The sequence below is a fragment of the Danio rerio genome, chromosome 8, assembly GCF_049306965.1.
Source record: "Danio rerio strain Tuebingen ecotype United States chromosome 8, GRCz12tu, whole genome shotgun sequence".
Lineage (NCBI taxonomy): Eukaryota > Metazoa > Chordata > Actinopteri > Cypriniformes > Danionidae > Danio > Danio rerio.
In genome coordinates, this window is record NC_133183.1 from 37,069,335 (window position 1) to 37,094,143 (window position 24,809).

The 24,809-nt window shown below is 34.7% G+C and overlaps 2 long non-coding RNA genes across 5 annotated transcripts; one reads left to right on the plus strand and one right to left on the minus strand.

The window, feature by feature from the left end:
• Nucleotides 1-6,526: 6,526 nt before the first annotated feature.
• On the minus strand, nt 6,527-24,216 carry LOC141375776 (uncharacterized). Of its 4 annotated transcripts, none has more exons than XR_012384576.1 (13): nt 24,102-24,216; nt 23,664-23,827; nt 22,386-22,553; nt 22,042-22,101; nt 21,677-21,755; nt 21,290-21,365; nt 18,812-18,887; nt 18,417-18,493; nt 18,040-18,112; nt 17,669-17,723; nt 8,901-8,952; nt 8,614-8,691; nt 6,527-7,310 (listed from the first exon to the last, which is right to left on the minus strand). It is a non-coding gene; the product is annotated as an uncharacterized lncRNA (long non-coding RNA). The 4 variants fall into 4 exon arrangements; XR_012384575.1 differs by having other exon boundaries at nt 23,664-23,831; XR_012384573.1 differs by lacking the exon at nt 17,669-17,723.
• LOC141375786 (uncharacterized) lies at nt 19,598-20,162 on the plus strand. The gene is made up of 3 exons (XR_012384599.1): nt 19,598-19,675; nt 19,876-19,963; nt 20,062-20,162. It is a non-coding gene; the product is annotated as an uncharacterized lncRNA (long non-coding RNA).
• Nucleotides 24,217-24,809: the final 593 nt, after the last annotated feature.

Sequence of the window (24,809 nt, forward strand, 5' to 3'; positions counted from 1 at the left end):
TCTTGTAATTGCTTTTTTGGCTGCGAGAATTAAAATATCAAGTAAGTATTTATCAGATTTACATATTTGGATATCAGAGCTTCCAAAATAAATAACTATAAATTGAAAGGGTAGTGTAATATTAAGTATGTTTTCTATTACTCCATGTACTTCTACCCAAAATTGTTTTATTACTAGACATTCCCAAAAAATGTGCCAGTGATTAGGTTCCTGAGACCCGCATAGTCTCCAGCACTTAGTGTTCTTTCCTGTGGTGTATGCTCTTTGTTTTGGCGTGATGAAAAATCTCATTAGACATTTCCATCCAAATTCTCTCCACATATGTGAATTAGTACATTTTGATGTAAATCTACATATGTCTAACCATTCTTCCACCGTAATAATGGCATTACTTTCCTTTTCCCATTTTTCTTTAACATATTCTGTTGAATGGGGTTTAATCGATCTAAATCCTTTATAAAGTTTTGAAATTATACCTTTACTCCCACTGCCTTTGTAGGCATCTATAAAAATTTTCAGTATTGAGTCATCCAGATCTGTTTTAATTTTAATATTATTTTCAAAGTGGTTACGTAATTGAAGGTATCTATAAAAATCAGATTTATCCAGGTTATATTCTTTCTTCAGCCTTTCAAAATCTTTCAAAAGGCCTTTCTCTGTGAGTGAGTAGAATGTTAATATTCCTTTAGAAATCCAGGATTTAAATCTATAGTCCATTTGATTTGGTTTGAATTCAGTGTCATAAGCACACCATTGAATTATTTGTAGTTTATCATTCAGTTTGTATTCTTCTTTTATAATGTTCCAAATTTTTAATTGGGCTTTAATCCATAAATTTTGCGTTTTTTCTATGTATCCCCCCAGGTTTTTATGTGCCAATATCGCTTGTAATGGAGGATCATTCATTAGTGTAATTTCAATGTCTTTCCATTTTGCTTGATATGTTGGGTTACATAGGTTAACCAGATATTTAGTCTGGGCTGCATAAAAGTAATCCTTAAAGTAGGGTAAAGCCATTCCTCCTTGTTCCTTTGGAAGTTCTACTGTTTTTAATTTAATCCTTGGTTTTTTCCCCTGCCAAATGAATCTAGAAATGGTCTTGTTCAATTCTGACCAATGTGTTTGGGGTATTTCTGTTGGGAGAGCTTGGAATAAATAGAGGTATCGAGGAAGGACATTCACTCTTATTGCGTCAATTCTCTGGCTAAAGCTCAAGAAAGAAACGGCATTCCATCTGTGTATATCATTTTTAATATTTATTAGTAGAGAATCATAATTTACTTTTGCCAATGTTGAAATCTCTTTTGTTAAATGAATTCCTAAGTATTTTAGTGATTTCTGATCCCATTTCATATTCAATTTGTCTTTTATAGTTACTGGGGGTGTATATTTAAAAGATAGGGTCTGTGTTTTTTGTATATTTAATTTATAACCTGCATAGGAACCAAATTTCTCCAGTAAAGTCATTAGTTCATTTCTGAACCTTTCTGATGATGTTAGAGACATAAAAAAAAATAGTTTGCCACACAAAAACACAAACTATTTCATAAAATCACTTCAGATTTTGGATATTCTGCAATTTTATTTTTAGACCTGACACAGTGGTCACTTGTGGGGACATTTCAGGTTTTGTGTAGAAGTGGGGTCCGCCACATACACAACCGATTTTTAGACAAAGTGGGGACCAATTCTACACACACTTTACTGGTTTTGAGACAAAGTAAGGACCAGTTCCAGATACACATTACCGGTATTGAGTCAAAGTAGGGACCAGATCTACACGCACATTACCGGTATTGAGTCAAAGTAAGGACCAGATCTACACACACATTACTGGTATTGAGTCAAAGTAAGGACCAGGTCTACACACACATTACCGGTATTAAGTCAAAGTAAGGACCAGATCTACACACACATTACCGGTATTAAGTCAAAGTAAGGACCAGATCTACACACACATCACTGGTTTTGAGTCAAAGTAAGGACCAGATCTACACACACATTACCGTTTTTTAGTCAAAGTAAGGACCAGTTCTACACACACATTACCGGTTTTTAGGCAACGTGGGGATCAGATCAGCACCCTTACTAATATTAAATTTTAAACCTCAATCAAGTAATTTGACACTAAACTGCTTTAGAATTTTCATTTGAAGAGCAGGTCAGTTTATAAGAAATGTAATTTGAATACAGAAGGAACCTCAAGATCCAAACAGGAAATGGTCCAGAATAGATTTAATAAATGTTATATTTATTATAAATAATTTCCACAAAACCTTTAAACACAAAAAAAAGCAGTAAACACAAAATCCATGAAACTCTCTTGCTTGTCTAAAAGCAGTTCTCATTGGGTATAACAAGCTTCCACATAACTCTTCCATGTCTGCGTGCACATTTAGTTAAGTGCAATAGCAAATAATATTAAACGGTTAGTTCACCTCAAAATGAAGATTCTTTTATTAATTCCTCTCCTTCAAATTGTTTCAATCCCTTGCTGTCTATGGAGGATGAGGAGTTCTTGCACTTCATCTAAGTTATCTTCCTTTGAGTCTGAAGAAGAATGAAGGTCTCAGGGGATTAGAGTGAGATGAGGGCAAGTAATTAATAATATAATGTACATTTTTGGGTAAACTCTTAAAACCCACCAGTATGTTCTATTTCTGTTTCTGTCGTATTTTAACTATTTGAAAAAAAAAAAACATTAAAAATATTTTAAAATATATTAATAAAGAACTTAACCCCACAAATGCAAAGAGACCTTCATCATATAACCAAGCCACCAAAACTCCAAATAGACATCATTTGTTAAGCATTAACTCTACATTAATAGTAAGCAGTTTATAAACACAGCTAGATGCTCTATTGTTGACTTATAAGCATGTGTAATGTGCTCAATTTTTGTGTTTTCATACTTTGTTTATAATTCATTTTTCATAACTAAATGAAGTATTGCATTATTTACAAACTGTCTAAGAATAATTGGTGTTTTTTAAGATCATTAAGAATGAGTAAATAAATGATTAAAAAACTATATAAATGAACATTTATACATTTACTATTCAGGCATATAATCAGGGCTAAAAAAAAAAGAAAAAAAAAAGAAAATCCAATCGGTTCCCTCTACACACAGCCCCACTCCTTGGTATCGAGCGCAGGCCCGGCCCTACATTTAGATGTTGTATAATATGAAATAGCAGTAAAAATTATGAAAATTGTTATGAAATAGTTTTTCAGTCATGTAGCCTAATACAAATATTTAGTACACTGCACAGTGCAATTATTATTTAAATTTATTATATCCATTATTATTAATATTAGTAAAATCTTTTAAAAAAATTTACTTTAGACTATACTGCTATTTGCTCATGCAAAATTAAACACCAGAAAATATATCGTAGGCCTATATTAAGAGCTAAATTACAGTTAGCATCATAATTAGTTCAATTATGTGCTGTAGGCTATTGATTGACCAACACCCCCTGTATACAGTTTACACACTGCAGGTCTACAGTTCTGATGTGTATTTTGAAATTCTTGTTTTAAATGACAGTAAGACATGCTATATTTAGTTTTTATAGTAAAATATAGATTATAATCCAGTACAAAGTAAAATAATATTTATTAGTGGCCTATTGGCAGCGTATAGCCGTTAAGCTTATAGTCTAAGCATGTCATTTATTTATTATTAACATAAATTACAAACTAGCATCCTTATGATTTTATTTCGTTTCTGTATATTTTTATCAAACGAAAAATGCAATGATTTATACTTTGGTTTTAATTTTATTAGAAATTTAATAGCCGTTTAGGCAACACTACTTCTACATGTCATTGGCTCTGATTGCGTTTTTTACAGATAACCTATTTACAAAGATTTTTATTAAACAAGTGCACTACCACAAGATATTTTTGTAGGTGTAAAAATCTAAAAAGTATCATTATCATATTCTTGCCTTATTCATCTTTAATATAAATATAAAATTTAACACATTCATTGATTAAACTAGGGATGCTAACGATTACTCGATTGATTTATTGTCGGTAACCCTTTAAAACCGATAGACCTTATCGATGACCGATTAAGCATGGGCATTTAATAAGTTATGCTTTGCTCTTTGAGATGCGTCCACGATTTCACACATTACATAATCAAGTGTGCGCAGTTTAGGCTACGTTACCCTATGGAGTCGTGCACTCTCTTGACTTTGCATATTGGTTATGCACATATTGGTCATACCTATTATGCTCAGATCTCGTTTATCCGCTGGTGCTGCCATTAATCCGCTGGTCAAGTAATCAAAAAGTAGGCTACATGACGTTTAATTATGGGCAGGTTATTAAGACTAAACATTGGTTGTGCAAACTTTATTACGTTCTCTAAAATTTTTAAGTGTTTTAAGCTACATTATCTTTTATAGACTGGCATAGGCCTAAATACGCATCACGGCCAGACATTTATAGTTTATATAAAAACGAGCGTCACCGTCGCATTTGTTCACATGCTTTAAATTAATGCTTTTTGTCTCCCAAAAATAATATAATAAAGAGAACGATAAAATAACATTATTAACCGTTTAACTGTAAACATTTCTGTTCAGAACGATTAAAGTTGATCTTTTTTTTTCGGTTTTCGTTTCTGTTCCTGAAAAATGTCATTTGATTCTGTTTTTCGTTTCTGTTCCTTGAACCGGTTTGGAGCCCTGCATATAATACGTTTTTCTGCATGTTAAATAATGCTTTATTAACTCAACTTCATGTAGTTTTGAGATCTAATCTAAAGTGAGGAATATTGATGCTTTATAAATCCCTTATAAATGACAATTAAAGGCTCAGAATCATTCATTTATTCATTTATTTTCATTTTGGTTTTCTCTCTTTATTAATTCGGGGTCGCAACAGCGGATTGAACCACCAACTTATCCAGCATGTTTTTATGCAGCGGATGCCCTTCCAGCTGCAACCCATCCCTGGGACACATCCATACACATACACACTCATTTACTACGGACCATTTTAGGCTACCCAATTCACCTGTACCGCATGTAGGAGCACCTGGAGGAAACCCACACCAACACAGGGAGAACATGCAAACTTTACACAGAAATGCCAACTGACCCAGCCAGGGCTCGAACCAGCGACCTTCTTGCTGTGAGGTGACAGCACTACCTACTGTGTATCAAATAAACAATAAGTATTTGCAATCGTACCTAAACAAATACAATTACTGTAAATTTTAAACATTGCTGAATAACAGGAGTGTCGAAATACAACATCATTTGATAAAACAACAATATAATAATTTAACAATACATTACGTGTAAAGCAATTTTATATTTAGACAAGATTGCAATGATTTACTTTTCATTTGATACAGTTTCATTTGAGCATCTTGTAATAAGTAGAAATTAATAGTCATTTTTTCCCTGTATATAATGTAACTGAGCCTTATATTGTCATTTATAATGGATTTATAAAGCATGAATAGCCCTCGCTTTAGATTAGATCACAAAACTGCATGAAGTTGAGTTCATAAAGCATTTATTAACATACTAAACAACTTATTATATGCCTGAATAATAAGAATTATCAATGTTATTTTGAATAGTTTATTAATCATTTACTTGCACATTCTGAATTATCTAAAAAAAAAAACACCTACTACTTTTAAATATCTGGTTTGTTAATGATGTATTTTTCATTACTAAATTAAGTATTGCATTATTTACCAAGTATGAAAACAATCATTAAGCACATTATAATTGTGCTTATAAGTCAATAATATTTGTAATTTATATTTATAAATATAATTTATAAACTGCTTACTAATGTCTATTAATGTAGCGTTAATGCTTAACAAACGTTCAACTAACTATTTGCTAATGTTTCATAAATAATTCATTGTGTGCAGTTATTATAGTGTTACCCAACATTTATATATCTTATTAATCAGGCATATAGTAATGGTTACTCTGTCTGATAATAAATGCTTTATAAACTCAACTTCATGCAGTTTTGTGAGCTAATCTAAAGTGAGGACTATTGATGCTTTATAAATCCCTTATAAATGAAAATTAAAATCTCAGCTATATTCTACACAGAAAAAAAGAAATAAATTAAAAGGGGGAGTGATTTATAGCTTTATATATATATATACATATATATATATATGGTGAAGCAGTGGCGCGGTAGGTAGTGCTGTCGCCTCACAGCAAGAAGGTCACTGGTTTGAACCTCGGTTCAGTTGGCATTTCTGTGAGAAGTTTGCATGTTCTCCCTGCATTCGTGTGGGTTTCCTCCGGGTGCAAAGGCACAGTCCAAAGACATGCTACAGGTGAATTGGGAAGGCTAAATTGTCCCTAGTGTATGAGTGTGACAGGCCCATATGACAGGCTGGCCGGAAGGTGTAAAAAAGTCGTTATCATATGGACAAGTCTAAAACTGAAGGACTTGTTCCAAAAAGAGCCGACCCCGCAATCATACGGGACTAAGGCCAAAGATATATATATATATATATATTTTTTTTTTTCCATTAATTTCAAGATACACAAATGAAACTATCTAATGAAAAATAAATCTTTGCAATCTTATCAAAATATAAAATTACTGTACAGTGCAAACATCACAGAAACACTGAAATGAATATTGTCATATTGTTAATTGTTGTTTTGAAATGATGTTGTATTTTTATTTTGCAACGTTTAAACTTTACAGAATTTTTTAAATAAGATTGCAAAGATTTATTGTTCATTAGATACTGAGCCTTAAATTGACATTTATAAGGGATTTATCAACTATAAACAGTCCTTAGGTCACAAAACTGCATGAAGTTGTGTTATTATAGCATTTACAAACACACATGGTTACAATTACTATATGCCTGAATATAACATGTATAAATGCTCATTTGAATAGTTTATTATTCATTTAATAACTCATTCTGAATTATCTTAAAAACCACCAACTACTCTTATATACAAATAGTTTGTAAATAATGCAATACATAATATAGTAATGAAAAATGAATCAGTAACAAAGCATGAAAATACAATTAAGTCAAGTCAAGAATACAGCGTTTGAAGCTGTATTTATAAACTGCTTCCTAAAGTCTATTAATGTAGAGTTAGTGCTAAACTAATGATGTATAGTGTATACTTACTATAAAAGTGTTATTCAGATTTTTTATCTAAAGAGCCGAGATTCAGTTTTTAATATAAAAATCCAAAGCTGATCTCTGGTTTTTAGAGCCAATGGTTCAGCTTTCACCACAGCATGTACTTCCTGTTTGCTCCAGGATCTTCTCTTTATGGGACCTATGGGTGGTTAAAATATAAAAAAGTGGTTTTAGTTGCATAAATGTTCAGTCATTTTTACAACATGTGCTGTTATGTTAGTTTAATATTGTGATAGAAAATGCTAGAAAAATATGTCTTGCCTATTATTAAAAATACTTAAGATGGAGATGGATTAAAAAATACTTCCTAATAACTTCAAATCTGGTTAATGGGGTTACACTTTATTCCATAGTCCAGTTTAGACATTCTTCTAACTATGTGTAACTCTGCAACTACGTTAATTATCTCACCGTAAAGTATTATGTATTAGAGTATTTCAATAAGACTAACGCTCATCTGATTATCAGTAGAGTATTAGCAGACTGTTAGCTCAAGTTTAGCTCAAAACACTACACTGTAACAGATATCTGTTCATTACCAGTTCCTGTATTTTGTGATTTACAAGTGTTTTTTTTTTTTGTTTTTTTTGTGGTGGTGAATTGCATTATGGGATGTTGATCTCTGCTCTGTGCACTTTTGATGTTGAAAATTCAACTCTACAGTTTAACAAAGTGACTTTTACTGACATTTTAGTAGTTTGAAATAATATAATGTATAAGAAATAATATATAGAGATAAATAAGTCTTTAGAATAACAGAAAATGTACCGGCAGTTTATTACAAGGTTTCTGTAGCATAATATACAACAACAACCCAAACAAAAAGTCACTTTTTTTTACTTTTTAAGATTAAAAGTTGTTGGAAGAAAGATCAAGATCCCATAATGCAATTCAAAAGCAGAAACAAACAGATTTCATAAAAACAAATTATGAAAAACTGCTAATTTAATTATTATTACTTATTTGTATTAATTTTAGAGTGTAGAGTATTAGCTGACAGTTAAGGTTACCTCAATAAAACCAACTCTCATTGGTCTCAGTAAATAGTACAGCAGACTGTTAGGTTACGCTCAAAATTAGTACAATATGACTAATTCTTATATAAATTTAGTAGAGCATTAGCAGTGTTGATTCTAACAGACAGTCTAATGGCTGTTAGTTGACAAGTAGTTGCAGTTACTTGTAGTTAGTAGTAGTAGTAGTAGTAAAGTAAATTATCAAAATAAAGTGTAACCAGATATGCAATTAGTATATTTTTCCAAAGTATTTAGCAATATTGTTTAACTAACATGAAATGAGACATCAAGTGCAACTGTACTGAAATCATCATGGAAGTAATGTGCTTCTGTCCAGTTTTACCCTACATGTTATGTAAATGAGCTTGTGCATTTGGACTTGTACAATAAAACAAGTCAGTCACAAATTAACTTTAATGATCATACCTCTCTTTTTTGTGAATGCTGGGTCTGCATCACTATCTTCACAGACACTGTACCATGGTGATGATACTTGAGGGGACTCTGAAAGTAAAAATCAAGTCTGAGAGTTGACTTCTCTGCATAAAGCTTACCAAAATATTTATTTGATTTTGTGTTGTTCTTTTTAATGGGTAAAAGCGTGTGATGGTAGCTTAAAAATAGTTTTCAAACATAGCACATACATATCATGATAAAAATAAACATTCTGAAAAAAGAAAAAATCTGATTAGAAAAATAAATAATATTTTTACCTTTTAGATTGGACTTCACCTCCTCCAAAATCACGATCCACTGTAACTTTCTCTGAATGTAAAAACCCACACAAAAATACATCATTTAAAACAATATGGTATATGTTTGCAAATACAAATGTGTATATAACATCCAGAAAATCTGGCACTGTATTACATGTTTGTGTGTAAACCCACGATTTGATCAAGATTCCCCCCTTTAAAATCTGCTGAGCGTCTGTTTTCAAGTCCCAGAAAAACTGAGTTGTGGGAACAGAGCAGTTCTCTTCTGCAGTCATACAGTCATAACACACACATACATATGAAGAGTTCGGTTGCAAAATGCGATAAACGGCATTTTTTGACATTTGGATTTTATTATTGGAAATCACTGTTCAGATGTACCTTAATCTATGTGTCAATTGCTGCCATTAATAACATTTAAGAATGCACATTTTAGGCCAAGTACAAAACGTATTTTTTTTCACAAAACGCAATATCCGTCAGACCAGTTTCTTTACAAAGTGCGATATAACAGTTAGAGAGCGTTCAGGATGCGGCGCGAGCTCAGCATCCCCTGGGAAGAAAGTCATCGCCGGTGAAGTGCTCAGAGTTTGCTCATTGATTTAGCGATAGAAGATGAAGTCTTCAACTTCACAAAAAATTATAAAAAGGCCACAAAAGTGGACCAGAATAAGATACTTCTGCGTCAACAATACACAAATGCAGCAGGGAACGAGTCTCCGCTGATGTCAAGAGAAGGCCTAGGAGCGCCTTTTTTCCTACTCCCCATCACAAGATACCTGTCTGCAAGTGTTCTTTATAAGTTTATTTTTTAAATAATTTCTTAAATGTAGCTGAGTAGCCTATCTGAAGATTTATTTATGTGGTTGCAGCTATTATTTAAAATTAATTCTTGTTGTTGTTGATTTATTACAAAGGAACTTAAAGGGCACATGTTGTTATGGAGAAAACGGTTTAGCTTTTTCACAACCAAATAAATAAGCTATTATTATTATTACAGTGAAATAATTCATTAAATATGACATAGCGAGGCAAGTTTGTGTCACGGACTCAGCTCCGCCCGCTCTAATCATACAGGTTTGGTTTTCTGCAGCGGTGTGGAAGGAGCCGCCCCCCACTCTTTCTGTACCAAGCTAAAGGTCATTTATCTAACTAACTTAATCTTACTTATCAAACAAAACATTGATTCACTAGCTTTTGGTAATGGTATTAATGTAGTATAATATAGCCTCAGGTGGATGTAGCGTTTTGCAAAAAAAAAAAAAAATAAAGTTACAGTATGTTATGTTATGTTGTGTACATTCTGGCCAAATCTAACTTAGAATCTTATTATTATTAATCAATCTTTGCATATATTATTCCATGTTTGACAATGTGGGTTGGATTAATATGTAGCATTTTGGCATGTTTTTTTTTTACTTAATTATAGACATAAAATTAAATAAAAAATATCCTGGATTTGAAAATATTGTGTTCCTGGCCTTCACTGAGCTCAAGTTATAGTTTAATGTACAAAAATTGTGAATGAACTTGACAGTTGATGTCCTGAAAAATAATGTCAAAATTACCAACATTTTTTTAAATGGATATATCTCGTTCTGCAATGAAACTCTTTATATACAGTTGAAGTCAGAATTATTAGCCCCCCTGAATTATTAGACAGCTTGTTTATTATTTCCCCAATTTCTGTTTAACGGAGAGAAGATTTTTTTCAACACATTTCTAAACATAATAGTTTTAATAACTATTTCTAATAATCATTTCTAATAATGGACTTATTTTCTCTTTGCCATGACGACAGTAAATAATATTAGACTAGATATTCTTTAAGACACTTCTATACAGCTTAAAGTGAAATTTAAAGGCTTCACTAGGGTAATTAGGTTAACTAGACAGGTTAGGGTAATTAGTCAAGTTATTGTATAATGATGGTTTGTTCTGTAGATTATCGAGAAAAAATATAGCTTAAAGAGGCTAATAATTTTGTCCCTTAAACGGTGTCCAGAAGAAAAAAATATTACCAGACACACTGTGAAAATTTCCTTGCTCTGTTAAACATCGTTTAGGAAATATTTAAAAAAGAAGAGAAAAATTCCAAGGGGTCTAATAATTCTGACTTCAACTGTATATATATATATATATATATATATATATATATATATATGAAAGTTATAGGAGCCATATTACTTTTCATTTAATTATAATGTTTATTTGTATACTGATTGGTTTGGGTTTCACAGTGACGTTTTATGTTTTGGTCACTTGGGCATAACTGACACCTGCTCGAACATATAAAGCGCGTGCACAATCACACAGGTGGAGGAGAGAAGGAGAGTGGGGTAGCCGTATTTTTTGTTGACCGCAAACAGCAGCGCAAACCAAGCAACGCAAAACTGTATCACAACGGCACACGCAACAATCATCACACCAACGCAATAATCGGCGCCATACAAAACAGGTATTCAAAGACACAAATTGCTGTATTGTTTTTTCATGCTTCAAGTTTACATAAAGTTTTCCATATAACATCTTGGGCTCAGTGTCTCTGTCTAAAGCCACCAGCGCGTCACAAATATAAAGGACTCTCACTGCCTCTCGAGCGACTTATAGGAGGCATCAGGAAGTCGCAATATTTTGTCAACAAAAAACGGCATCTTATCAGGAAAATCATCGCTCGCAAAATCAGCGCACAGACGAATCAGGAAGACGCCAAGTAAGTGATGCGATTGCAAACCAAATGGGCCACGTCATGTGTTCGTTTACATAGGACAGATAAGTTTTTCTGTGGATATATGTGTGGATGAGGAATCTGGTTGGCATTGGTGCATGTTAAAGTTGTTTGGAATGCAAATCGGATGCGCGAGGTCGCGCGACTTACTTTGGTGTCTGTAGGAAGTCTGCACTTTGCGGCTTGTTTGTGTGATGCCGTGATGTTGTTTGGAAGGAAAATGAACTGCTGTTGAATTGAATCGAATCGTTTGAGCGTGTTCAAACGTTGCATTGTGTTTGGATGTTGTGATTCACTGAACACTGAATCAAAAGAGTCACTATGAGTCAAACTGGTGGTACCCCGTGCTCGGTTGAAGAGATGGGAAAGAAAAGGGAAAGCAAACTCACTCAAAAGGCCTTGCTGAATAAAATTGAGAGATTGCAATGTGAACGTAAACGTGCTGTTGATAAAATCAAAGTGGTGCCTGTTGACAACATGCTGGTGTCAAGTGGTCTTACAGGGGCTGGAGATGAGGACTGCAAGCTACCCATAGTACCGGTTCAGGTAAAATCTAATAAAGGAAGCAAAATTATTAATACCTATGCATTTTTGGACCAAGGGAGCACTGCAGTGTTTTGTACAGAGAACTTGATGCACAAGCTTCACCTTACAGGAAGGAAGGGGCGTATTCTTCTACGAACCATGGGGCAGGAGAAGGTTGTGAGTAGCAACATTATATCTGGTTTGGAGGTTGCAGCTCTGGAAGGAGATCGTTTTCTTGAGCTGCCAAAAGTTTATACACAAGAGTCCATGCCAGTGCACCGAGGAAATATTCCAACTAATAATTCCGAAATAGAACTCCTGATAGGAACCAATGTCCCTAAAGCACTGGAACCATTACAAGTGGTATGCAGTGTAAATGATGGACCATATGCCATTAGAACCATGTTGGGCTGGACTGTTAATGGACCACTGATGGGAGACAGTGGAGAAAGGGTTAACTGGAAACAGCCCCTGGTAATGGTTAATAGAGTGTCAGCTGTAAATCTGGATGAGATTTGGCACCAACAGTTTAAAACTGACTTCCCTGAAAACAGTCTCGATGATTATGCTGGTATGTCAAGAGAAGATCAAAAATTCCTAGAACTAGTGAGTAATTCAGTAAAACATGTGAATGGGCACTACCAAATTGCATTACCATTAAGGAGCATTGACGTCAGCATGCCAAAAAACAAGAACATTGTCGAACAGCGTTTGCATCATCTGAAAAGGAGGTTTCAGAAAGATTCATTATTTCATGCTGAATATAACAACTTTATGAATGATCTGCTTCTTAAAGATTATGCTGAGAAGGTGCCTGTAGAGGAACTAGACCGCAGTGCTGGAAAGGTATGGTATATACCACACCATGGAGTGTTTCATCCCACCAAGGGAAAGATGAGAGTTGTGTTTGACTGTGCAGCGAGTTATCAAGGAACATCGTTGAATGCTCAGCTCTTACAGGGCCCAGATCTTACGAGTTCTTTGATAGGAGTCATGACTCGTTTTAGAAAGGAACCAGTAGTAATCATGGCTGATGTTGAATCCATGTTTTACCAGGTACGGGTCTCTTCGGATTACTCAGACCTGCTTAGGTTTCTTTGGTGGCCTAATGGAGATGTGGAACAACAACCTGTTGAATACCGTATGAAGGTGCATTTGTTTGGGGCAGCATCATCACCTAGTTGTGCCAATTATGCCCTCAGAAGGTGTGCAGAGGATTATGGATGTCACTACAGTGAGAATGCAGTAGACAAATTATTGAACTCTTTTTATGTAGATGACTGCCTTGTGTCAGTTGTTACAGAGAAGGAAGCAGTGTCACTTTACCAGGAGCTGGTTTCTCTGTGTGCCAGGGGTGGGTTTTCCCTCACAAAATGGATAACCAACAGGCCTGGTGTATTGGAAGCTATCCCTGAAAGTCACAGAGCAAGAGGCATGGAAGGGTTAAACATGGAGTTGGATTCATTACCTGTGGAGAGAGTGCTGGGTTTGGAATGGTGCATAAAATCAGACTGTTTTAAGTTCAAGATTGTACTAAAGGATAGACCACTCACCAGAAGAGGAATTCTCTCTACTATCAGTTCAATTTATGACCCTCTGGGAATGCTAAGCCCTGTCATTTTAACAGCAAAGAAAATTCTGAGAGATTTGTGCAGGAGAGAAATTGGCTGGGATGACACTGTGCCGGAGTCCGTGTCAAAGGATTGGCTGAAATGGCTGCAGCAGCTGCATTTGTTGGATGTGTTTAAGGTGGACCGATGTGTGAAACCATCATGCTTTGGAGATGTTGTTACAGCCCAGTTACACCATTTCAGTGATGCCAGTCAGGATGGGTATGGAACAGTGTCTTACCTGTTGCTGAAGAACCAGCATTCAGTAATGCACAGTGCTTTCATCATGGGGAAGGCAAGAGTGGCTCCGTTAAAATCCGTAACCATCCCTAGAATGGAGCTTATTGCTGCTACCATGGCCAGTCGCATGGACATTCTTTGGAGGAAAGAGATGCATATGGATCTTTTGGATTCTGTGTTTTGGACAGACAGTACATCTGTGCTCAAATACATCCGAAATGAAACCTCACGATTCAAAGTTTTCGTTTCTAATCGAGTCTCTCAAATCCTGAAAGTTTCCAGTCCTGAGCAGTGGAGGTGTGTGGACACTGCAAGCAATCCAGCTGATATGGCATCTAGAGGTGTTAAGGTGGATGTGTTTATTCAAAACACTACATGGGTGTCAGGGCCTCACTTTCTTTTACATCCGGAGAGTGAGTGGCCTGTAAACAAGGACGTCAACTACCTTTCACCTGAAGACCCCGAGGTCAAAAATGTTGCTGCAACAAACGTTACACAACTCAAAGAAGATTCAGTCACTTACCTGATCAAGTATTTTTCTTCCTGGACACGCCTTAAGAAATCCGTAGCATGGTTCTTGAGGATCAAGGACTGGCTCATGTCTTGTTTAAAGGAAACAAGGCACTTTCATCAGACCGTTGTACAGTCTGACAACAATGCACAGCAGAGCTCCTCCGTGGCAGAGGAGATTGATTATTTTAAAAGGACAAGCAGTAAACTTACAGTGGAGGACTTGGACCGGGCTGAGCTTGCCATCATTAAATTCTGTCAGGGACAGAGATTTCCTGAAGAGCTAGCCAATCTGGAGAAAGGGCAACATATTAAAATATCCAGTCACCTCCATAAACTCTGTCCACAGCTGCAAGATGGAATCCTGAGAGTTGGTGGTCGTCTCTGTAGGTTGGCTATGCCTGTGGAAGTTAAACACCCTATAATATTAACAAAAGATCTTCACATTTCAGAACTCTTGCTGAGACATATCCATCAGGAAGTGGGGCATGGTGGACGGAACCATATGCTGTCCAAATTGAGGGAGAAGTACTGGATAACTGGTGTCAGTGTAGCCATAAGGAAAGTACTGTCCAAATGCATCGTCTGTCGCCGTCTAAATGCTCTGCCAGTTTACCAGCAAATGGCAGACTTGCCACACGAAAGAATAGTCCCAGATGAACCACCATTTACTCGAGTGGGAGTGGACTATTTTGGACCTTTTGAGGTTAAGAGCCGAAGGAGCATGGTAAAGCGGTATGGGGTTATATTTACCTGTCTTGCCATCAGAGCTGTACACCTTGAGGTTGCTCCATCTCTGGATACGGACTCATTCATTAATGCACTCAGGCGTTTCATTTCCAGAAGGGGACAGGTGCGAGAGATCCGTTCAGATAACGGAACTAATTTTGTAGGTGCAGAACGTGAGTTGAAAGCTGCTATTAAACAGTGGAACCAGGGGCAGATCAATGATCTTTTGCTGCAGAAGGGAATCAGATGGAGTTTTAACCCACCGGCTGGCTCTCATCATGGAGGATCATGGGAGAGGTTAATAAGATCAGTGCGTAAAGTCCTTAAATCAATGTTTAAGGTGCAAAACCTGGATGAAGAAGGTCTTCACACAGTGCTCTGTGAGATTGAAGCCATCATCAACAGCCGTCCAATCACCAAGGCTTCCATGGATCCAAATGACCTGGAAGCACTAACTCCAAACCACTTGTTGCAGTTAAAGACTTCACCATCATTACCCCCAGGGTTGTTCCAACCGACAGACATGTATGCACTTAGGAGGTGGAAACAGGTACAATACATGTCCGATCTATTCTGGAAGAGATGGGTTAAGGAATACTTACCTCAGCTACAGGAGCGTCAGAGATGGATTGGAGTTAAGAGGAACCTCGTTGTGGGAGATCTTGTGATCATTATGGACAGCACAGCTCCTAGAAATTCTTGGCCAACAGGTCGAGTGATCCAAACCTTCCCAGACCGAGGAGGATTTGTCCGTCAAGTACGGATTAAAACAAAAACCAGCTGTTTGGAAAGACCTATTACCAAGGTCTGCTTGCTGCAGGAGGCTGAGTTTGATTAAATATGAACTACAGTTAAATTCTTTTCTTTTTTTTGATAATTCCTTTTGTGGATTATTTTTTTTTGTTTTTTTTTTTGTGGATTTTGCCATTAGGACACAAAGAAGAAAAGTATGGACATTTTACTGTTGGACTTTACAGTTGAACTTTTGTGTGTTTGATTTATGTCTCCTATCTGTAATTTTGGATAATTATTATGTGGTGATCTAATAATTAGGGGCTGGTGTATAGGAGCCATATTACTTTTCATTTAATTATAATGTTTATTTGTATACTGATTGGTTTGGGTTTCACAGTGACGTTTTATGTTTTGGTCACGTGGGCATAACTGACACCTGCTCGAACATATAAAGCGCGTGCACAATCACACAGGTGGTTTTTTGTTGACCGCAAACAGCAGCGCAAACAGCAGCGCAAACCATGCAACGCAAAACTGTATCACAACGGCACACGCAACAATCATCACACCAACGCAATAATCGGCACCATACAAAACAGGTATTCAAAGACACAAATTGCTGTATTGTTTTTTTCATGCTTCAAGTTACATAAAGTTTTCCATATAACATCTTGGGCTCAGTGTCTCTGTCTAAAGCCACCAGCGCGTCACAAATATAAAGGACCCTCACTGCCTCTCGAGCGACTTATAGGAGGCATCAGGAAGTCGCAATAAAAGTATATACAGTTGAAGTCAGCCCACCTTTTTAAAACTTTTTTACAAATATTTCCCAAATGATGTGTAACAGAGCAGGGAATTTTTTCATAGTATGTCTGATAATATTTTTTTCTTCTGGAGAAAGTCTTATTTGTTTTATTTCAGCTAGAATAAAAGCAGTTTTAATTTTTTATGAACCATTTTAAGGTCAATATTATTATCCCTCCAATAACTTGCCTAGTTACCCTAATTAACTTAGTGAAGCCTTTAAATGTCACTAAGCTGTATAGAAGTGTCTTGAAAAATATCTAGTCAAATAATTTTTACTGTCATCATGGCAAAGAGAAAATAAATCAGTTATTAGAGATGAGTTATTAACACTGTTATGATTAGAAATGTGTTTAAAAAATCTGCTTTCCATTAAACAGAAATTTAGTACAAGAAATAAACAAGGGGGCTAATAATTCTGACTTCAACTGTATATAATTAAAAATATATATTTTATATATAATTTTATAAATATTTTATAAAAAAATATTTTATATATTTTTATATATAATTTATAATTTTTATTTTGAAAAATATAATTTAGACAGTAGTACTCAAGGGTCCAGGGGTCTGTTCTTCGGACCTCGCTTAAATAATCTAAGAATATATTACAGATCCTGGATCTTTTAATCTTGATAACTCATCTTAGGCTAATTTGGTTCTTTAAAAAAGTTTGCGAATCAGATTAAACTGATCTGAGAGGTGTTGTGACTGTGTGTTGTGACAGATCTATCGATCCTCAAAATCATTATCAGCAATACAACGATTGGCTGACGGCACAGCAGCTTGATGACATCTGATTAATGCACAGTTATCAAAATTACATGAAATCCGTAGTAAACGGTTCGTTGAATCTGATATGCAATAACAGAGTTGTGAGTTACGTGCTGGAGCAGAGCAGTTCTCTTCCTCTGTCATATGGTCATCCTTCAATAAAAGCTGAATATAAAAAATATATATTAGTTAGACAGCAGTACTCAAGGGTCGCGGTCCCCACTATGTCAGACCTTACTGTGTGTGTATTGAGGACTAAGTGTGTTTCACAGCTTCTCTAACATGCCTCTGGTCCCCACAATGTCAGTGCATATGTTCACCAATTAGGACCCACACTCTGTTTCATTTCTATATTTTGATTAAGTTAAATAGTTACAATTAAATACACCACTACTACAACAACAACTACTATCACTACTACAACTAATAATAATAATAATAATATTAAAAATAATTGTTATTATTATTATTATAAACACACCTCAGAGTTGTGGTTCTCCTACTGGAGCAGAGCAGTTCTCTTCCTCTGTCATATGGTCATCCTTCAATAAAAGCTGAAAAAAAAAAATAAAATATATATATTTTAGTTAGACAGTAGTACTCAAGGGTCCCGGTCCCCACTACGTCAGACATTACTGTGTGTATTCAGGACTAAGTGTGTTTCACAGCTTCTCTAACATGCCTCTGGTCCCCACAATGTTACACTAGTGCATATGTTCATACATTAGGACACACACTCTGTTTCATTTCTATATTTTGATTAAGTTAAATAATTACAATTAAATGCACTACTACTACAACAACTAGTAATAATAATAATAATAATAACAACAACAACAACAATATTAATAAACACACCTCATCAGAGGGTTGTGGGTCTCGTACTGGAGCAGAGCTGTTCTCTCCTTCTGTCATACGGTCATACTTCAGCAAACCTGAATATAAAAATATATATATATTAGTTAGACAGCAGTACTCAAGGGTTCCGGTCCCCACTATGTCAGACCGTACTGTGTGTGTATTCAGGACTAAGTGTGTTTCACAGCTTCTCTAACATGCCTCTGGTCCCCACAATGTTACACTAGTGCATACGTTCACCAATTAGGACACACACTCTGTTTCATTTCTATATTTTGATTAAGTTAAATAATTACAATTAAATGCACTACTACTACAACAACAACTACTGCTACTACTACTACTACTACTACTATTACTAATAATAATAACAACAACAACCATAATAAACACACCTCATCAGAGTTGTGAGTCTCGTACTGGAGCAGAGCAGTTCTCTTCCTCTGTCATATGGTCATCCTTCAATATAAGCTGAATATAAAAAAATTTATATTAGTTAGACAGCAGTACTCAAGGGTTCCGGTCCCCACTATGTCAGACCGTACTGTGTGTGTATTCAGGACTAAGTGTGTTTCACAGCTTCTCTAACATGCCTCTGGTCCCCACAATGTTACACTAGTGCATATGTTCACCAATTAGGACACACACTCTATTTCATTTCTAGATTTTGATTAAGAAAATAATTACAATTAAATGCACTACTACTACAACAACAACTACTACAACTACTACTACTACTACTACTACACAGCAAATTTTTTGGAGTTGAAAAATTAGGAGTTAGGCAAAAAAGTGTGAGAGTAAATTTTTTTGAGTTTATTTTTAAACTTTAACACGATTTTGTGTTATGGGATACCCCTTGCTGTGTTGTATTTTGGAGTTCATTCTCTGGTGTTCAGAAACGTGCTTTAACTCCTTACTGGAGTTAAATTTTTAGAAAGTTTAGAAAGTTTTAGAAAGCTTTTTCTAAATGTTGGATGTTTTGTAGCAGAAGTGTGTTTTGCTGTAGCTGTTTCATTTTGTACTGTGAGGCTAGTGACTGCATGTGGCTAACTTAGCATAGCATGTTAGCTTTTCCAATGTGGCAGTTTTTTTTTTAAAAATGTTGTGGATTTGAACAAGCTAACACTAGCTAATAATCTTTTCTTCCCCTGTGTTTCTAAAAATATGTGTTCTGCTGTCAAAAAGGTGGTAGGCCTACTTGATCAGATGGAGAAACCTGCTGTTCACATTTCAAATAGGCTAACTTACACAACGAGGTAATGTCAATATCTTTTATCCAGCAATAGAGCTTTATGTCTGTAAGATTTAATATGTGTAATATTGCTCATGAAATGTTTTGGATTGTATCATGATTTAGTCGTGACCGTGAGAGTATGCTGTTTTCAGCTATATTTACATTACATTTTCAATCACACTAACATAAGTTGTTAAATAACATTTATCTTTTTTATTTCAGGCCACGATGCTGATAAAAGTGCAATTTGGAGGCAAGAAAAAATATATTAAACTGGAAGAAGATTGTTTCTTGGATTTTTTCAGTGCGGGTGAGTTTTAGTGTAACAGAGTTTTTTTTTTTAATTATAATAATAATAAGTCATTTTGAAATTTATTTGATAAATTATACATTGTTGTTATGTTGTAGTCCAGCACAAGTTTGTGATACCAGAGGATACAGCATCGAAAGTCACAGATGACCATGGCATAGAGGTGGATGAGGATGTATTTCAAGAACTTGCAACAACCAAAGAAACATGTCATCCACACTAATGATGGTAGGTTATTTAAGAACATTTTTATAAATTTTGAAAGTTGGTCTCATGACTCAAAGTGAAAGTGTGCATTTCAGAACCATTTACTGACACGTGTTGTTGTTGTTGTTTTTTCATCAGATTTGACTGTCCTGCAGCAAGGGGCTGTTAAAGTGCCCTCCTCCCCAAGTATGACAGATACATTGTCTGTGTCAAGCAGTTTGAGCAGCAGTGATTCTGGATCTCAAATTATTCAACCTTTAATGGGCAGTGTCCAAAAAAATCAAAGTTTTTTTTAAACTTCCATATACATAGAAATTATACCGTAAACATTACAAAATAACGTTACATAATGAATGCATTTTAAAGTAAAACATAGTATAAACACAGTTATTAGATTTAGTTTTTTTTTGTTAAAAAAATGTTAATTTTGGTTATCTTTCTAAATACTTTTTTTTCTTCGTTTCAGAAAATCGAGCAAATTCTAACATCAAAGCCAGCAGAGTTGACTGTGATTGAGGAGTATGACAAGATATTTTTTTACTACTTTTGATTCCTGTGAAGTTAATTTTATATAATGTAATGTGTTGATTGTCTCATGCAATTTTACTAAGTCATTGGTTTTAGTTGGCACTAGCTGCTAACATATATTAATTGTAAATGTTTTGCTGTTAAATTTAATGCTGTGATGACAATTAATTTCAAAGTGTGTACATCGATGGAAATTCTAAATCTAATGTGTGGATTTGCATGAATAAAAGCAGTAAGTAAAGAGTATTGCATCAGTTCAGTCATTTTCGTATATATATATATTTGTTTGAAGTACACTTTAACTCTAAAAAGTGTTACATTTTAACATTGGTAAGGAGTTTATATTATACCCAAATGTAAAAGTACTCTCTGTAGGAATACAATTTTAACTCCAGAAAGTGTTATAATCTAACTCCAAAAAATGTGTTAAAATTCAACTCCAAAAGCAGAGTGATTTTAACTCTGAATGGGAGTACATTTGATGGTCACGCATGTACACTCAGATTGAGTTGATTTTGAATCCCAGGGAGTTTATTCCAAAGACCAGAATTTGCTGTGTACTAATAATAATAACAACAACATTAAACACACCTCATCAGAGTTGTGGGTCACGTACTGGAGCAGAGCAGTTCTCTTCCTCTGTCATATGGTCATCCTTCAATATAAGCTGAAAATAAAAAAAATTATATTAGTTAGACAGCAGTACTCAAGGGTTCCGGTCCCCACAATGTCAGACCGTACTGAGTGTGTATTCAGGACTAAGTGTGTTTCACAGTTTCTCTAACATGCCTCTGGTCCCCACAATGTTACACTAGTGCATACGTTCACCAATTAGGACACACACTCTGTTTCATTTCTAGATTTTGATTAAGTTAAATAATTATAATTAAATGCACTACTACTACAACAACAACAACAACTACTACTACTACTACTAATAATAATAATAATTATTATTATTATTAAATTTAAACACACCTCATCAGAGGGTTGTGGGTCTCCTACTGGAGCAGAGCAGTTCTCTTCTTCTCGTCATATGATCATACTTCAATGAAAGCTGAATATAAAAAACACAAAATAATAATTAGACAGTAGTACTCGGCTCCTGGTCCCCACTATGTCAGACCGTACTGTGTGTGTATTGAGGACTAAGTGTGTTTCACAGCTTCTCTAACATGCCTCTGGTCCCCACAATGTTACACTATTGCATATGTTCATAAATTAGGACACACACTAAGTTAAATAATTACAATTAAATGCACTACTACAGCAACAACATCTACTACTACTACTACTACTACTAATAATAATAATAATAATAATAATAATACTAATAAACATACCTCATCAGAGTTGTCGGAGCAGTTTTCTTCTGCAGTCATATGGGCATCCTTCAATGAAAGCTATTTAAAAACAGCTTTGTTATATAAGTCATGTCATGACTATAAAGCTTTCATGACAGTCTTATGAACCCCCCTTTAAAGTAAAGCATTACCCAATTAATTAAACTTTTTTACCCATTAAGACACGAAGAAGATATTAAGAGATTGATTTCATTATCTCTTATGGATGATGCAAACTCTTTATTTTTGAACAGATTTACCCTTAATCTATATTAACATTAAAAAACTCTTAGCTTTGCTGAATGTATTAAGGATTAATGTATTAAGTAATCAAAATGTCAAACCTTTCTCCAAGGCCAATCACATGCGCCATAGTCAAATGTTATTTCCTCTCCAAAGAAAATATCCCTGATTGCAAAAAGGCACAAATGAGGTTTTCTCTGAACAACGATCTTATTGACAGTGCAGTTAGGGTGCAGATCGTCCTCATGATCGGCATCAATGCTGCAAAACTAAGAGAAAAGAGCAAGCAACATTTTAATTATGCCCTCTCATAGCAATAAAAAGCTAAACTATGGCATGAATACAAACACAATAAATATAATATATACATGTACATTTGAATGGGGAAAACACTTAACCACCTGTTCTTGTTTTACCATATAAAGTCAAACATAAAGACAGTATTTTTATTATATCTCATATATGCTTTGCTTCCACAAGCTCTATCATTTGTACTCAACCACAAAACTTCCTTTGATAAATGTGGACAACGCAAACTCTGACCTAAAAGATTTAATGAAATGTGTAGGGTTCAAAAACTACAAAAACCTCACATTAGCATCCTCTCTGTGTGTGAATTATAAATACAGTAAACCTTTTGAAGTGGATCAGAACCTTTCCTCAATGTTGTTCTAATACTATTGAACACCTGTTCTTCTTTCTTAGGACAGTTTTAAAGAACTTTTTTTCCACTTCAATTGTTTACAGGTCACACTTTACAATCAGGTTTTATTAGTTAATGTACTTACTAACATGACCTAGTAATGAACAATGCATGTACAGCATTTATTAATCAGTTTAACATTTACTATTTATTAATGCATTATTCAAATCTAAATTCATGCTTGTACCAGTAATAATGCATTGCAATAATTAATGCATTGTGCGTGTTCAACTAGTAATGAACAACTTTATTTTCATTTACTAAAGTTAACAAACATGAACAAACACTGTAATAAAGTATTATTTATTGTTCATGTTAGTAAATGCATTAACCAGCATTAACTAATTTAACCTTATTGTAAAAGGCTACCAGTTGACAGCAAATAAATAAATAAAACACACACAGTGAACATTTATGTACTTTTATATATGTTTTACACTAAGTTGGAGTTTATTATAATTATTTATCTAAAATAAAACGTTTCTACACGTCATAGAACAATAAATTAAGTACATTTCTAGGACCAGATAGCCCCACATTTTAATTATAACCTCTAACGTTATATTACTACATTAACGTATAAATAGTATATAATAGTGTTATTTCAGGATTAACGTTAAATGTTTAAACCAATTAACCATTTAAAAAGTACGATACAAGAACTATGAAAACATACCTTAGTAACCTTCTATATATTCGGTTTCCAGTGAATGGGTCTTGTCAGTGGAGCTGGTGATGTGTTTCTCCGCATCTTTTAATGGTTTTATCCTCCGTCGATCCATTTAGCCGCCCGGTGATTGGTGACTGTCTGACCGCGGCTCATGCACTCCACCCCGGCCTCTGACTCACGTAGCACCGGGCAGTTAGCACGTTAGCACATTAGCGCGAGTAACTTTTACTCGTGTAAACAAGTTAAATTACATACCGAACTGTAGTTTGTGTCTTATCAGTGTTATATTAATACGTAATTTGAAACAACATCGATTAAAACACCCAGGAAATTAGTTAAAACATTTAATTAACTATACCTGATAACTGTCAAAATATGCAACATAAGTATTTGTCATATAACCTATTTTATTACATTATGATGGTGAAAAACATTCTAACTTACCCAAAAATTCGAATAATTTGATGATAGATCTTAATTAAGTTGATTAAAGTCGGATTCATTTATGAGATTGCGCATGTGCAGTAGGCGTCAAGTGTGTGTCAGGGTGCAGTACCGCCATCCGACTACAGGACCGCTATAGAGCAGTGCGCCGACACACACTTACACACTCAAGTCAGGTAAATGGTCAAGGTGGGGATCAGTGAAAAAAACTGCACTAGGCATATCAGCAACGCCCCCTGAGTCTTTTAAAGGCAAAACATAGTGTGTTTTTGGTCCCCACTTTGTGAGTGTGCTATCATGCTGAGGTCCCCACCATGTAATAAAAACAAACAAACAAACACACACACACACACACACACACACACACACACACATATAAATATATATATATATATATATATATATATATATATATATATATATATATATATATATATATATATATATATATATATATATCCATGGGCCACTGTAAAGTAATATGGTTCTGTCATAACGTTTTGAATGAAAATCTGCATTTGGATAAGACACCTTTAGTATAGTTTTGATTTTAAGGCATAATAAAGATCAAATGCAAGTACGAGTGGATTTACATTGAAAATTTCAAACGCATCAAGAAAACCATGTGCTAAGGAAATTTCAAACCATTTGGAACGCACAGAGACGAGCTTTTGTGCAAAAATGAACTTAAAGGTGCCTTTAAAAAAG